The following is a 15,980-nucleotide window of genomic DNA, read 5'->3' on the forward strand; positions in this document are numbered from 1 at the left end:
AAGAACAAGACTTTAGGAATGTGCGAATGGCAGTATCAGAGACAATTTTCAAGCTTCCTGTATGCACAAGCCATTTGCTTCCCCCTTTGATGCTGGGGCATCCTAGGTATGGAGCAGGCCAGGAGGGAGCTGCCATTCTCTCCAACCATGCCCCTGAAGCACCAGAATCAGGACCTGTGAACAGCCCTGCTGCCTGGATGTCATCTCTGCCCTTCCATCCTGTCTGCACTGGGTGCCTGAGGCTACAGCATGTTCCTACTGCACACACAGCAAACGCAGTGTGTGCCAGAGGAAGATGCAGCTGTCACCGTCATAGTTTCTGAAAAACCTCTTTGCCCAGGATTCTTCTCCTGGGAAGCTGAGAAGCCTTAGAGAAAAATGAAAACAATAATTTTCTGATTTGCTTCTCCTGTGTTTTGCTGCTTTGGAACATGTTTGCACATTGTACACCAACAATGAATTGTTTTGACTTAATCACCAGTCATGGTCAGGCTGTGTCGGGGCTCTGGAAGGCGTCACAAGTTTTCATTAGTATCTTTTTAGCCTTCGGTCTTTATTCTTTCTGTATTCTTTAGTATAGTTTAGTATAGTATTCCTTAATATAATATAGATAATAAAATAATAAATTAGCCTTCTAAGAACACGGAGTCAGATTCATCACTCCTTCCTCCATTGGGGGTCTCAGAAAACACAACAATGCAGCAAAGCAACCACACGATCCTCACACAGCAATCCTGCAAGTGAACTTTTAATAGAAATGAGCAACCTGCAGCCTACAATCCCATCAAAGAACTGGGAAGAGAGGTACAGGAGAAAGAAAGAGGCAGCTCCCCAGATTGCTCCCCACTCCATTGGGATCCTGGAGCACAGCTTTGGCAAACGGCATGTTTTACAAATTGAGACAGATGGAAATGCGGTTCCTTGTCAAAGCTGTTATTCCCCAAGAGCAAAGAAATTTTGTTGTCTTAAATGTGCTGTGAGTAACAGACAGAGAAAGGTCCAGAAATAGAACAAAACTAATAATATAAAACTAGGTTTGGAAGATGAAATTAAATCTGTCTTTTGCACAGAAAGGCAAAAGGTTTTATCTGTTTTTCTTAACCAATAAAACCCCCTTTTTTTAGTTCCAACAGTATGAGTTACAACAAGCACACATTGTCTTACTCAAGACTTAACCTATTACAAATAAATTATGAATGTTGGTCATACAGTATCATCAACAGGATAATTTCTGTGATCAAGTCATTTACAAATTCTGGTCTGTACAAAATATTGCATAATATGGGATCCCAAACTACAGCATGTGAATTCAAACTACAGCACAACCCATTCATGAAAGGTTTTTAAAAATTTCAGATACGAACAATAATCTGAATTTAGCTTTGAAAAAAACACAGAATTTTCTGCATAAGAGTGATTCAAGGTTAATTTAATAATGAACTACATCTTTTATTTCAAAGTCCATTTCACAATAAAGCTCAAGACAAAAATCAACTTCCAATTTCACCAGCAGTATGCTTTTCTAATACTGCTCATTTCTTTCCATGAAAACAAACCCACTCTAGTACCATTCCTTTGTCTACTGAATCTTCACCAGAAAATAAATGCTAATAGCATCTTTTCCATTAAGGAAGAGGATGATAAGCAAACAGAAAGATGTTTTGCCCTGTAGGTGCCAAGATTACAAAACAACCCCAAAACTAACAACTCTATATTTTAAAAACATCAATTTACTTTCCCCAAATTCTTTCAGTCTTCAACATCCATTAGGAAGAAAAAAACAAAAAGGAGAAAAAATAGTGCAATTAACATAAAAGTGTGATTATTCCATTTTTCCATTTGTTCTTGCACAGAAAGCCAAACACATCCACTTCAGACAAGTTATAGCATCTGCAGCGTCCATTACCTCACAGAAACCACATTCAAGTACAACTGGAAAAAGCAGTTTCAAAATGCTTCCAATATGCATTAAAATATTTCTTTTAATCTTTTAGGTTTTGTATTCTGAGTCTTTAGAAATGGTGATTTTTTTATGAGGTTTGGTAGCCTCATCCATCAGTTCCTTCAGCTGCCCAATCTGTTCATCACGGAAGTCATTAAGGTTTTCTTCTGTGAGCTGAATTCCATATACAGCCTTTTCTCTCAAGTTTTGTTTGTCGTCATTAATTTGTTGCTGGATCAGGGCTGCATAGTTCTAATGAGAAAGAAATATAGAGGTCACAAAACTGAAAAAAGCAAGATTCAGGTCAAGTTTTTTAATAGCATTATATGGTAATAACATACTCTTACACAATCTCCTACAACAGTCTATTAATTGACAACGAGTGACTAAAAAAATTAACACTTTTTATAAGAAAGATAACTTATTCGAGCATTTCTACTATCTACAGCAGTTTTATGTAGCTAGTTTAAAATGCACATATTTACAGATTAATGCCCTATCATATACTACTATTGAAAACAAAACAAAATTTAATTATAGATCTAATATACATATTAAAATAATCTTTCCTATATAGCAGGATATCAATAGGATACACTTCGTAAACCAATACATCCAGAAAAGCATTATTCCCAATTTTCTGCTAAAAGGAACCTTGGCACAGCATACTGAATTGTTAATCCAATTACCTGCAAAGTAACTAAAGCCACTACTTGAACTGTATGTCTAATAATTCCAGAGAAGTGGGTGAGAAGAAATAAAGATATTCATGAGCCTGTGATAAACTTCCAAATTACACCATTTACTAACATAAATACATTAGATTGTTAATGGACCATGTCAAGCCTCACTGAAGCCAGCAGGATCTTACCAGCCCTGTTGTAAAGCGTAATTCATGACTATTTAAAGAAAACAGACAGCTAAAACTGGGGCAAACAAAAGTAAATTATTATTTGTACAGACTCTGAATCAAACTGATTCTTCATGGTTCTTCCCAATATCACCTCTTCTGCTTTTAAATTAAACAGGCATTCAGAAACAGTGACACCACGGTTAATTCCTGTGGTAAACCTACACCTCAGTGGTATTACCTCACAGTAGAGCTGCTGTAGGGTTTAAAATAAACTAAATAGTTTTTTTCCCAATGATTGAACAATCACATTGTAATGATAAGATAAAAAATTGTAATGGGTTAATTCTTCAACTTTGCAAATTACAGACTTTCTTATCAAGGCAGATGGACAAATGTGATCTCTGAAGCTACCCAGCAGACCAGTAACACACTGACAGTTACACATCAACCATTCCACCTCATTCGACTTTATTCTATCTTCGCATTTCTGCACAGAACAATCCAGTCAGTACTGACTCTGGACTAGAAAAAAAAACCAACCAAAACCACTCCAACAAAAACTAACAAACCCACATTAAAAAATACCAGAACAACAACCAAGAAACCCACAGGAACAAACAAACAAACCCCATACCACTTTCATTGTACCAAACAACAACATTCACAGCATATAATTCAGAAACAATGCTGAAAGCAAGCAATGCAAAACTCTTTACATCTTATCAAGAGATCTGACTGAACATATAAACTTCAAGAACCCCTCCATGCAGTGTCCCACCAGCGCAGGTTCCACAGAGGGAGGAAAGTCCTTCCCACTGCTAATAACAACCACCTGGGAGCAGCCTGCAGCTATTGCTGCAGGCATGAGCTCTTGTACCTAGAAATAACTCAAGTCCATTTAAGAAACAGTTAGAATTTTACAAACTGTTGACTGTTTTCCAAAAATATCAAATTAATTACGGACAAACAGTCTGCAATTTTTTTTAATCTAACACCACAGCACCTCCCCTCACAGTGCACCAGCATTTCAGAACCCAGATCTCGGTACTGGTGGTCCTCAACAAAGCTGCACCACCCACTCCCACAGGCGCCCTGCACCCAGACACATGGTCATGGACTGCACATCCCCTGTTCCTGACACCAGGTGCTCTGCCTCACAGCACTCCAGTGGGCTCCCATCTGGACTTCACTGCTGGCTCTTTTCCCCCACTCATTTTCTAGCTGAAAAAATGTTTTGTACATGCCAGAAAGCCTCAGTGGTTGCAGTTTCACATCAATCTGCAATGTGAACAGAAATTCAATACTGGACAGTGGAAACATGCTGGGCTCTGATAGACTCCTGACAGAAAATGGAACTTTCTCACCTCATTTTACCAAAAGTCAGTGATGCATCAAATAAAATAAGCTTCAGCCTTTATAAAAGTGCTGAAAATAAGATTAAATATGTGGCATATCTCATTTTTTCTGCTGGTGTTACCAGATAAGGAACAAAGTCTGGAATATTTAACTGTTTAATACATTACTGTTCCCTCAGAAATTAATACTATTATTATGTGATCAGTGATTTGTGGAGAGGTACTCCATGATTTGATGGCACACAATAATTTAAAATTCAGCTTCTATCTAGAAAATGTGCCATTTTCCTAACAGCACATGAACTTAATGTGCTGAACTCCAAGGTTTTGTAACAGGTTTAAAAGCATAATGAAAAAATAAAAAGGGGAGAAGCTAACATTTGCTCTTACAATAATATAAGCTTCATCATAAAATACAATGATTACAGTCCCTCTCAGGTAATAAGGGGCAGTATGGTCATGTAAGGTCTAGTTTCCATTAGAACTTAATAAATACAGAATTTAACTATTTTCCAGGGTCATCTTCCTTACCAGCAGAACTGAAACCAATTCTTGCTTAGCTTCCTCAAACAAGGAAAATTACTTCACTTCTGCCTTTCATTTGACGTTATATTTAACTGCATCTTCCAAATATAACAAAACTCCTTTGTCATCAATCCTTAGCAGATTTTCCAAGGGCATCTTATTTCAATTACAGATCATACTGTGCTCACAAAAACAGAGACAGAAGACACAAAATGGAACACAAGTAATCCTGCACCCTCACAGAGCCAAGCTCAACATACACAAGGATGGCAGAGGGAAACAGGATCTGTCCTCCCTGGTGGCTTTTTAGGTTGGTTGGTTGTTTCTTTGGAAGGAGCTCTTACTACAATGATCCTCTGCTTGCACCAGCTGTAAACTTTCTGGGCTTTTACATGAAAAAAGCAAGCAAAACCCAAACCACTCGCTGAATGGCAAAAGCCTTTCCCCCTTGTACAGGACTGCCACCAGAAACAGAGGATCAGAATCAAGTTCAAGTTACAACCACCTCTCCTGACCATTTACCATCAGAAGATGGCTGATTTGTTCCGTATTAAATCCCAGTCTGCTGCCCCAGTCTGCTGCCCATCAGAAGAGCAGACACCCTCCTCACCTTCAAGGAGGCCCAAGGTAACAGTCCAGGGTGCAGACTGGCCATGTCACTGCATTGCCATGAGTGTGTGCAACCACAGGGACACCCCAAAACCCTCTGTATGGGCAGTGTGGAGGCAGATGCCTCCCCTGGAAGGTCTGATGCACTCCTCACACACAGGTCACAGTTCTGCCTCAGATCATTGGCATCTACAGCATGCATGCTGAACCCAAGCATCAGGCTCTCTTAAATACTCTATGAGTAAATGCTTGAACCTCTAAATTATTTATACAAAAATACAGAAGGTGAGTGTTTGCTATAATAGGGGTTTTCTGTTTAAATTCACTAGCTGAAGCAAATACAGAGTTCCCCTCTGCTCTCTGACTCACAGGCATTCATAGAATGCACAAATTCATTAAAGGGCAAGAGGATGGGTGACATTTGAGGTTTAAAATACCACACACTACAGAAAGAGCATCAGCCTTCTTGTTTTCCAAGTTGAGAAAGGATTAAATAGAAAAATAAAAACAAAAATCACACAAATAAAAAGCCCCACTTCCCTGATTGCCAAATATACAGACTCCTAACAGATCTAGCCCACAATGACACACATTTATCTCATATGCTAATACAAAGTGCTGATAAACATTTATTATTTAATCATAAAATTAAATTACTTAAGAGCCCATTAGTTCATTTTCACTGAAAAGAACAACAGTCATAATTTTTATTTTCTCTGGCATCTTCCTAAACATGTACAATGCTGCATTTTAGACAACTGCTCCAAAAATCTCAGTAAGATATGTCTGTTCACAGTAACTACCTGTACAATTCACCTTCTAGTCAGATTTTCTCTTTAAAAAAGGTCTAAAAATTTTATCTCCTTTAAGCAGTCAAAGTATAAAACTGAAGTATTCATCCATTCCAAAAGACTATCTCCACTTGCAGCCAAATTAATGACAGCACTGATAAAAAACATTACTGTGGGCAGATCAGAAAATGCTACCCTGAGATGTGTTCAACAGGGCACGGTCAGGCACTAGAAAAATACTAACAATTTATTTTAAATTTATTTTATTCAGGGTGACATAAAAAAAAAAAGAAGAGCACGGCCTGACAAGTCACTGTCATCACTCCCTGGAAGTTAATTTCAAATTGCAGCATTTCAAGTGTTTCTGCTGCTACTCAGAGCAAAATCAAACACATGCTGCGAAGGGTGGCAGCATGAAGAAACAGCTGTGAATGAACAGCACAGCAAGGAGCACGTTGTTCTTATTGTTGTGCAGAGATATGTTGAATTAATAATTTCATATTAATTCAGATAGAATTCTGCAAATTATTTACTATATTTTTTACTGCAAAGCCGTTTTGATGTTAAACTGAGAATCAGAAAAAGATTCAGTATTACAGAAGGGGTTTTTAAATGGGTGCTATACCCCATGAAAATCCAGAGTATCTTCTTCATATATTTTACCTGAAGCTGTAAGTATAGTTAGAAATGCAATAATAAACCCAGGAAAATTCTATCACATTTAACTTCAGCTTAATACACCACTACAGTGAACATTGTCATGCACTCACAAACACATTAACCCATATAATCTATATTCCATGAGATAACACCATTAAAAATAGCCCTAAACATTTTAAAAATTGTATAAAATACAATTACTGCCAAGTTAATTAACTGATGTGAATAAAAACCTATGTAAAGTCCCACATCCCCTAATAGGAGCAATGTATTATCAATTTCAAAATTTAAATTATAAATCACTTTTGGTTTTGTAAAGCTCACACCATTAACACGTGAAAAAAGAAAAATCAATATACTACAAAGAGTTCTGAGTAAACCTTCCCCCTGCTTTTGAAAATATCTATCAAATGGTATTTAAATTATACCAAGTAATGACATATGGCAGCATTAAAAGAGTTTCTTATGTGAATAATTAAAACAGTAATTGCTGAGAAAAGGGCAACAGAATGAAGAATAAAGACTTTCACTCTGAGGTACCTAGCACAGCACAAGACCTCTAGGGAATAAAGATGTCCAGCTCCTATTGCAAGTCTTAACAGAAGGTGAAAAAGCAACTTTTTGTTGTGGCATTTGAATCACCTCAGTATCCACCATATATGTAACAACACACCAAGCATATACAAGAAAGAAATAGCAACAAGATACTGTAATTCATGAGAAGCTCTAAAACAAGTTGTGTGAAGTGCAGCTTGGATAAGCTATTTTGTATTTCAGTCCATTATTAGATGGGAAGATTTGCAGAGATCATTTCAAGCCATGTCATGCACTTGCAATGGGACTGCCTACACCTAAATATCACGTGCCAAAGTGAAGCTGGAGATGTAGCTTGTCTTTGCGCTGGGCACTGGAGAGAGAAACTTCTGTCTTAAACACACTGTGATGAGTGGATACACTGGAGATGTGGTTCTCATCATCACATGTCCTCCAGAGATGTGGTTCTCATCACTGAGAAAGCTACTACATGTCTCTGTCTCTGGCTGTAGATGACTATCTAATCAACTTCCTTGCTTATGCTAAAAGGAAAATGTTTGTTAGTTATTTTGTTTTGTGCTTTTTTAATTACAAAAGGCAACAAAAATACCATTTCTCCTTGAATGACTCTGCAATCCCTCCCCTGAAGTTTGTTTTCTCTTTTCCTAATGTTGCTGATACCAGACTTGGCAACATCTTGAAGTGAAACACATGAGAGAAAAAAACTGTACTTCCTCTTTATCTTTAGAACTAACTTTGAATTATGCATAATTTCATTTCTGGCGATGAAAGACCATGTCTTACAATGCACCGAAGTAAAACAGATTTCTCCAGGACATCTGTATCATAAAGAACAGGAACAAGAAAACATCAAATTTTACCAAAAGTTAATCTGAAAGGAAAAGCCATGAGAACTTTAACAATATCAGGTTTTCCCAGGATATTCAAGAAGGATGCTAGTATATGACTCTCAACCAGTTTCAGGGAACTGATCATATTCACACAATGATGCACATACTGTAACTATATAGAATTGTTACCATAAGGGGTTTGATTGGGTTTTTTTTCAATTGCTTGCTTGTTTGCAGTTTAGGAGCAAAGAATGAAAAAATGTTCAGCTAAACGGAGCCAGGGAATATAATTATGTAATACTTAGTGATCAGCATGAAGAATTATTATTTGATCAGGAAGGTATAAAATGGACTGCTTTTTCTGAACACAGTTAACTAATATTGTTAAACTCAAAGAAAAGACATTTATTTAGAGAAATATGAAAAAAGCTCAAAGTCTAAATCTGCTTTGTTTGTAGCTTAAATAACATGTTATTTTAATGTCCTTTTTTCATGTAAGATTAATGAGATCATAATCTGAGGTGAAAGTGGAAAGTTTATGGCCTGGCCATCAAGGTAAACATACATAAATGCTACTGCATCCAAAATGGAACGCAGCACCATTTTTGGAAAAACAAGCTGTGATTATTTATTTCTTTCTGGGTGCAGAATACTTATGCCCCTGCTGTATATGGGGGCCAAAATACAGGTCACTACAAGCTTTTTGCATCATCTGGTAACAACCATAGTCTTTAAGTGTTTAAGATTCTCTCCACTTAGGTCAATAAGCTTCATCTCAGACCTCACACAGAAAGCCTGATCTTACTCTAGGGAATAAGGAAGTTAAAAAATCTGGAACACACTTGAACATTTAAGCAAAAAGAAAATGGTCAATTAAGTTCTGGAAAAAGAGATCAATCTGAAATGTGGGTGCAGCACAAGAAATGAAGCAGGAGGAAGAGATGGGATGTAGAACAAAAGAAGTGGTCACACAATTGGTTCCAATGGCTAAACAAGATCTTGCCATGGTTCTCTATGCTTGGACAGGTTGTATCATTCAAAGTGTGAGTTTCACTGAAAAAAACAGTTATTTTATGAGAGGCTTAAAAAAATATTCTTCTCTGTTGGACATATCTGAATTTAAAAGCCGTTTAAATTGGTATTGGAGACAAAAAATACTTGGAAGAGAAATATATTAAAACTTCCATTAGAAAACTTATTAAACTTAAAAATTTAAGAACAAAAGGTGGACAATTATTCTGTCTGGACCTTCATCTGTAAAAATCAGGATGAAAACACACTGTTACTAATACTAAACTATGAGACTGTTGACAAATAAGGACAAATAAGCTACAGACCAGAAAAATTAAATTTCAAGAACATTATTTCATATTTGCATACAAATCCTATGAAAAACCCAACAATTTGAACAATGGCAATTTCTTGACCCAGGTTCTATTTTACTTTGACATTTTATGTCTTGCATAGCCAGGCAGCACTCTGGCTAATAAAAAAGTGATGTTTTATCTGGCAAATATTATGCTATAATCTCACAGAATACCCAAGGATTTATTGCATGCTGTTAATTTAAACCAAGGCAAGGGAAAAGACTGGAAGCCACAGTATCAGTTTGGTTTTAGGAATTTCATTTCTAATGCACCAGTTACACTGTAATATTTCTATTTAAACATTAAGCTAGGAAATCTTGGCAAAGTGTTTCATTGCAGATAATTTCCAGACAAATATCAACACTAAGGACAGGCATTTTACCTAAAAAAGCCACTAAAGACTGTTTTATCAACATAAGCACACAACTATAATTAAAGCTCACAATGCAAACATCACTTACAGACTTCTGTATCAATTCTTTAAATAGAGGACAAGCATTGTAAATCTGCAGTTATTTCTTTCAGAAGTATTATTTATAGATTTTTAAGGAAGATAATCATTTCACATCTAGATATTCACAAAAGGAAAATAAAGCCTGTTTCCAAGACAACCACGTTAGTTGCCAGACTGCTAGATGTTAAGAAGATGCAAAAGATTATATATTCTAGATGATAACATTTCAAAGATTTCCATGCATGTTCTTCTACTCAATTTATACCTAATGATGCATTTAAAGCGTACATATATATCCAAAACAAATTTGGTATTGTTATTTTTCCATTGCATGCATTTCTACATGCTCATTAGAAACAAAACCTTAAACTAATACAGCAACAAAGAAAATCTCAAGTATGAACAAAAAATTAATCCACTAATGGGCATCTTGTATTGATTTCCATGACACCAGAAATAACCCTTGTGCTGAGGGTGCACTGCATTTTTTACTTTAATGGACCTGTAGAAGAAATATGTGCTTGAATTAAGTAAAAGGTCGTGGGCAATACTTTAAAAACATACAAGATCATTAGTGTAAAAGTCAGATTCACCCATTGGGACAAACAGACAGAAACCTCCCCAGTTTTGCATAGTCAATGCTACCTGTTCCAATAGATTACATGTGATACTAATTTAGCAAAGCAAAATTTGGTGTCAGAAAACACTGAATCAGAGGCTGATTTCTTTGGCCAGTATTACCATGGTCCCCCCAGTAGCAGGGGACAGAGACAAGCCCTACCTCAGCACTTGTGGAGGAATTTAAAGCAGACAAAGAAGGAGTCATGGAAGTGTATCTACCTGCTTCTTCAACAAGACACAAACATTCTGAGGTGTGCTCTTCCCAGAGCACTGCCTAGGAGACTGGCCATCAATAAAAGAAAGCCTACACACAGGCAGACTCATGATTTAAAAAATGAAAAAAATACTGCCACTGGGAAACACAGGTGAATTCTAATAAGGGTGTTACTTATCTAAGTATGACATTGAGTCTGGAACTTCTGAAAGTCCTACTCTGTAAAAATAAATCAGTGTATTTAGCCACAATCACTTGGTTACAATTCAGTCCTTCCTACTTTTAAACAGCAGCAACAGGACATCTCTATGAAAAGAAATGCAAATTGATGTAATTGACATCTTCCTTATAACAACAAACAACACACTGGTTTGTATTTGTAAATTCACTCTATGGAAAAAAAGCTTGTTACTGCAATTAACATCTACTTCACAGTACTTAATAAAAAGCAAAAAAGGTTAACTTATTACTTGCTGTGCAAATTTTTAAAATGCAAATTTTTAAAGTTCTTGTTGCTGCAGCAAAATATGTTAAATGACATCCAAATTTTAGACCAGACAAATGTTTTGTATACACATACACCTACATCTGTCAAATGAAATTAATAACATACATTGTTTTAAAAGTTTTCCATATCCTCCAAGCAATAGAATAAATCATGGCATTTCTTTCATCTTTAGTTTTATTGCTCTCAAAATTACAACATAAAGTTCCTTAACATATGTAGCCAGAGAGTCCTCTGGTGTAGCTGCAGATAAAGATGCAGAGAAACTAGAAGTTCCCATTCTAAACCTGGGCTTATTTTTTCAGCAGTTTCTTAATGTTAAAAAAAACCCTAAAGCCTACAAATGTATGTATCTTACCAAGGACTTTTAACTTGCAGATTTTTTTATATAATTTCTGATTTACTTCAGAACTGGCCACAGAAGTTAACTGAAGAAAACAAATGTGTCATCAGTACGGTCAAGAGCTGCTAAGAGGAAGCATGGATCTTTATTGACTACATGAGAACCCTCCAATCTGAGATACCAAAAATCTTCTGTAATCATCTGCAAGTCATTATCTGTTTATCCAACAGCTCTGACATTTAAGAGGATTTTTATAGAGTCTGTCACAATACAGCAAGTGATGGCCACACAATCAAAGACTGGAGGGATTAAGCAGAAAATGAAGAAGGAAAATTCAGTCATCTGCTAAACAAGTTTCAAAATTCAATAAAGTACTGTAGAGACAGTTAATCTAAAAGTACTTCTGAAAAAAAACCATCAAATATTCTGTACTGTTTTTGGGGAGATCAAATACATATGAAACTCAAGCCTCAACACGTTCTCCTGTAATCTCTATATAACAAATACTTCAAAAGCAACTCACCTATATCTTGTTCTATTTCTTTTTCCTGCTATTGCCAGCAGTGTTCCAGCTATTAAAGGGGGCTTGCTTTCAATTAGCAAATTACAGGGAAAACAGAAAAAATAAAGGAATGGAAATCAAGTATGTCAAATAGCTTAGAGCTGTATGTACTTCAGTTTTAAGTGAACACTCAGTTAACAAAGCTCTAAGATTTCACAACAAAAATCCAGATTGCCTATATATTCCTAAAAATTCTCACCCACCTAGAACCTCTCCTTTTTCTCTGTGCAAAACCAGGCTGATCCCAAGCAAACAGGTATATGTTGAACTGGCATAGAAACTAATTTACCTCAATACTTTAAAAAGCATGTGAAAATACCAGAGCCATGAAAATATCAGGGCAACCTTTCAGAAACAGGGATGCACCACATAAAGATTGGTGAGGCAAGCTCAGTTCTGTGCTCTGGTACTCTTGCAGGTTATTCTACAGCCACAGTCTTCACTAAGAAGTAAAGAAAGCATTAACATTTGGAGCAGAAGCAGCCTGCCTGTGGCAAACAGCACAAATGGGAAGTGTCACATATTAGTTGTATTTGTATGTCCAAAACTCCCATGATAAACTACCTCTGCTCTAAGTGGTATCATTTAATCATTTTGGTATGGTGCACCCACATCTGCTCAGCTGCCCTCTGCACACAAATACAATGATACTCCTATCACTAGCATCTATGTCAAACCACTGCACTGTTTGCTTACACTGGATTAAGAACACCAAGTTCTTTTCCTACTGTATATGATCAGGAAGGGTTTTAAATTGACTATATAATAAGTTTAGAAAAATCTTTGCCTGCCATCCACTGATGATGCAATAAGTATGGCTCCTACCAGTCAGGGAATACCAAAGCTATTCATGAAGTTTCATGTGTGTTTCAGGACTTTTCAACACTAAGGAATTATCTCAGGTTATATTTGCATGGTTTTAAAATTACTCTGGACTTATTTAAAAATTGCAATACTATTTGAGTAATAAAAACTTGAATTATTTTTCAGTTCTTTATATGTCTTAATGAATTTTACTTGCTAGCCAATACAAATATGGAAAAGAAAGTCTTCTGGACGTCTGCTCACAAGCAGAGCAAAACCTCATGGATCACACTGAATGGCAATTTGTGGGGTCTTTGTGAGCAGGGGTTTATTTCAGTCTTAAAGGGATGGATGAGTATTCTTAGCATGATTTGCTGTCCTGCAGAACATTTCATGTACCTTTGAAAAAAAAGTAATTTCTGAAGGCATCAGTTGAGAGGGGAGCCTAAACCAATCTCACTACATCTGTTTAGTGATGTAGGGGAAAGCCCTTCCCCTCACCTGTATCCTGAGATGCAGCAGGGGAGCACAGCACACCTTTGCTGCACGTCACAGCTCTGAGCATGGCCAGGCACAGGAAGGCACTGGATTGCAGGGGCTCCTCTGCCATCCCAGCACGTGTATCATTGCTATCACAGAAGACACAGGTAAACCAGAATAAACACTTCTTCCAAAAGCCGCCTGTGGGCTGCTTGGGAAATGTCCCTATGGGCCAGACACTGAAAGCTCCCCATGGACCTCTGAGCCACAGGCACAAGCACTACAGCAAAGTCAGCCTGGAGTGGTCACTAGCTTTGCCTAGTGACCGCTGCCCTAGAAAACTGGAACAAAATGTAACATCTCTCTGTCAAAGCATAATGCTTTAACATCAATTTTTAATGCCTCAATAGGGGAAAACACTGAAACAAGACTGTACAGCGTTGGGGAAAAGTGATGGGATCGTTTGTATTCTACGATATTTATGAAAAAAATAAAGCAGATTTCCTCATCTTCACTGAACTCTTTGCTATATCCACCACACCAGTGAATTTACAAATAACAACTTTGCAAAACATCTTCCTTTACAGAACCTCTCGGTAATGCTTTATTCCGTCAGGTAGGTAGAGAATTTCCCTGGGAAAGTTCTGCTACAGCTGCTGTCAAAATTATCATACCTATTTGAAATGTTTCTCAGAATCTATCTTCCCTCAAAAATGCTCCTAACAAGCTACCTAATCACAAATGAAAACAAAAAAGTTCCATTACTCAGGAGAAAGGAAATCTTTGGCAGGTAACTTGGCAAGTACTCAGTGATGGGTGCATCACTGTACCAAAAGTTGAATCAACAAATGGGATATGCTATATAGTACAAGGGACCATGAGAATTTCATCTCACATAACAGAACTGAACATCTGAAGGTTAAGAAAAAAAGGACAAAGCCAAATAAATTCAAAGTGAATTTCAGTTTCACAATTAAATCCACTGCACACTGCTGCATGCTTTCTGCTAGACTACTAAATAAATTCAACTGAAACTGTTAGATATCAATCAAATGCCATGAAAGACAGGAAATAAATCTTTTAGATACCATGGCATTAATATTAAAAAAATGCACAAACTCATACACTTCATTTATTCTTATACTTGCTACTGTGCATTGAAAGTGTGTATTTGTGCAAATAAGTACACAACCAATCCATCAAAACCAATACAATAAAAATTAATAATGATGTAGACAGCATTCACAGGTTTCCAGACTCTTGCTAATTACCGTGAAAGTTGTTCCATCACAGTTACACTCCACACTGTATAGCACATTAATCCTCATTTCAATGACATATGCAATTTATATGGCTGACTTGTGTCTCTGTATAAAAACAGATAAACTAAAGTAATGTATACTAAACATACTGTAGAAGCATAAACACCCTGGTGTTACACCCTGGTAACATCACACCTATGCAGTTATATGTCTATATAAACTTAACTAATTATTAGGCAAAACCCAATATAGTATGATTAAAAATTTTTCAGGTTTTCAATCCATACTACTGTTGGATTGAAACCAAGCAAGTAAAAGTGCCACAAAGGATACCAATGTGTGTCAGTGACCATATTCCTTCAGAGTGCTGAGTCAGCACTTGTACTTCAGTACCATTCACCTGTGAATACATCTTAGGTTACAACTGACTTTTAGAATTGTAGTTAGTCTTGCTCGAACATAAGAAATTTTGGGAACCTTCTCAGCTAACATTTGAAAATTATACTTTAAGTCAAATCTTTTCTGCACATCCTCTACCAGCAAAATCCAAAAGGGTTTGTGTAGAGGACTGGGTGAGGTCACAACCAGCCTGATCTAAAATGGCCCTTCCAGTAAAGATCTTCCAGGCTACCTCTGCTTTATTACTCCATTCATTAAAAACCTAAGATCAGTTCAAGTTGTATTTTAATGGCTAATCCCAAGATAAAAATATTTAAATTACAAATGTCAGGTTATTGTTAAGATCTGACATTATGTTTTGAGGACTATCAGATTTCAGATTTTTTTCAAATGTTTCAGTACTGAAGATATCATACTATATCAAACAATTCTCTTCTTCCTCCAAGGCAATTGTTTCAAAACAATTGAATCAACTACATAGTTCACTTAGACAGACAAGTTCCCATACCTAAAAGATCAGTAATATAATACTGACATTATTCAATGATCAGCTGATATATTCAAACTCTTTTAGTATACAAGCTATTACTAGCACACACACAAGCTAGTTTCCATCCTATTCTTTCATAATCAACACAAAACTTTATTAACAGCTATTTTTCACATAAGAAACAGACTGTATTTATAATTTTCCTCTCTATATGAAAGTCACTGAAGCTTTACTTGTACAATATGCAAGTGAAAAAAATAACAAAACCTCCTTTCTACTGGAAACAACACACACTATGCAACAGCACTCAAAATAAAATCTGATCAAAATTTACAAGCAATACATCTTAACGGTTCAGC

General features: G+C 36.5%; 1 long non-coding RNA gene across 1 annotated transcript in view; it reads right to left on the bottom strand.

Annotated features, from left to right (window-relative positions):
* Positions 1-1,408: 1,408 nt before the first annotated feature.
* LOC115949575 overlaps positions 1,409-15,980 on the bottom strand; it is a 16,330-nt gene continuing 1,758 nt past the window's right edge. Inside the window, exon 3 of the long non-coding RNA XR_004083019.1 lies at positions 1,409-2,194. This is a non-coding gene — a long non-coding RNA (uncharacterized LOC115949575). The remainder of the gene's footprint in view (positions 2,195-15,980) is intronic.

Source organism: Geospiza fortis, unplaced genomic scaffold (assembly GCF_000277835.1).
Source record: "Geospiza fortis unplaced genomic scaffold, GeoFor_1.0 scaffold138, whole genome shotgun sequence".
NCBI lineage: Eukaryota > Metazoa > Chordata > Aves > Passeriformes > Thraupidae > Geospiza > Geospiza fortis.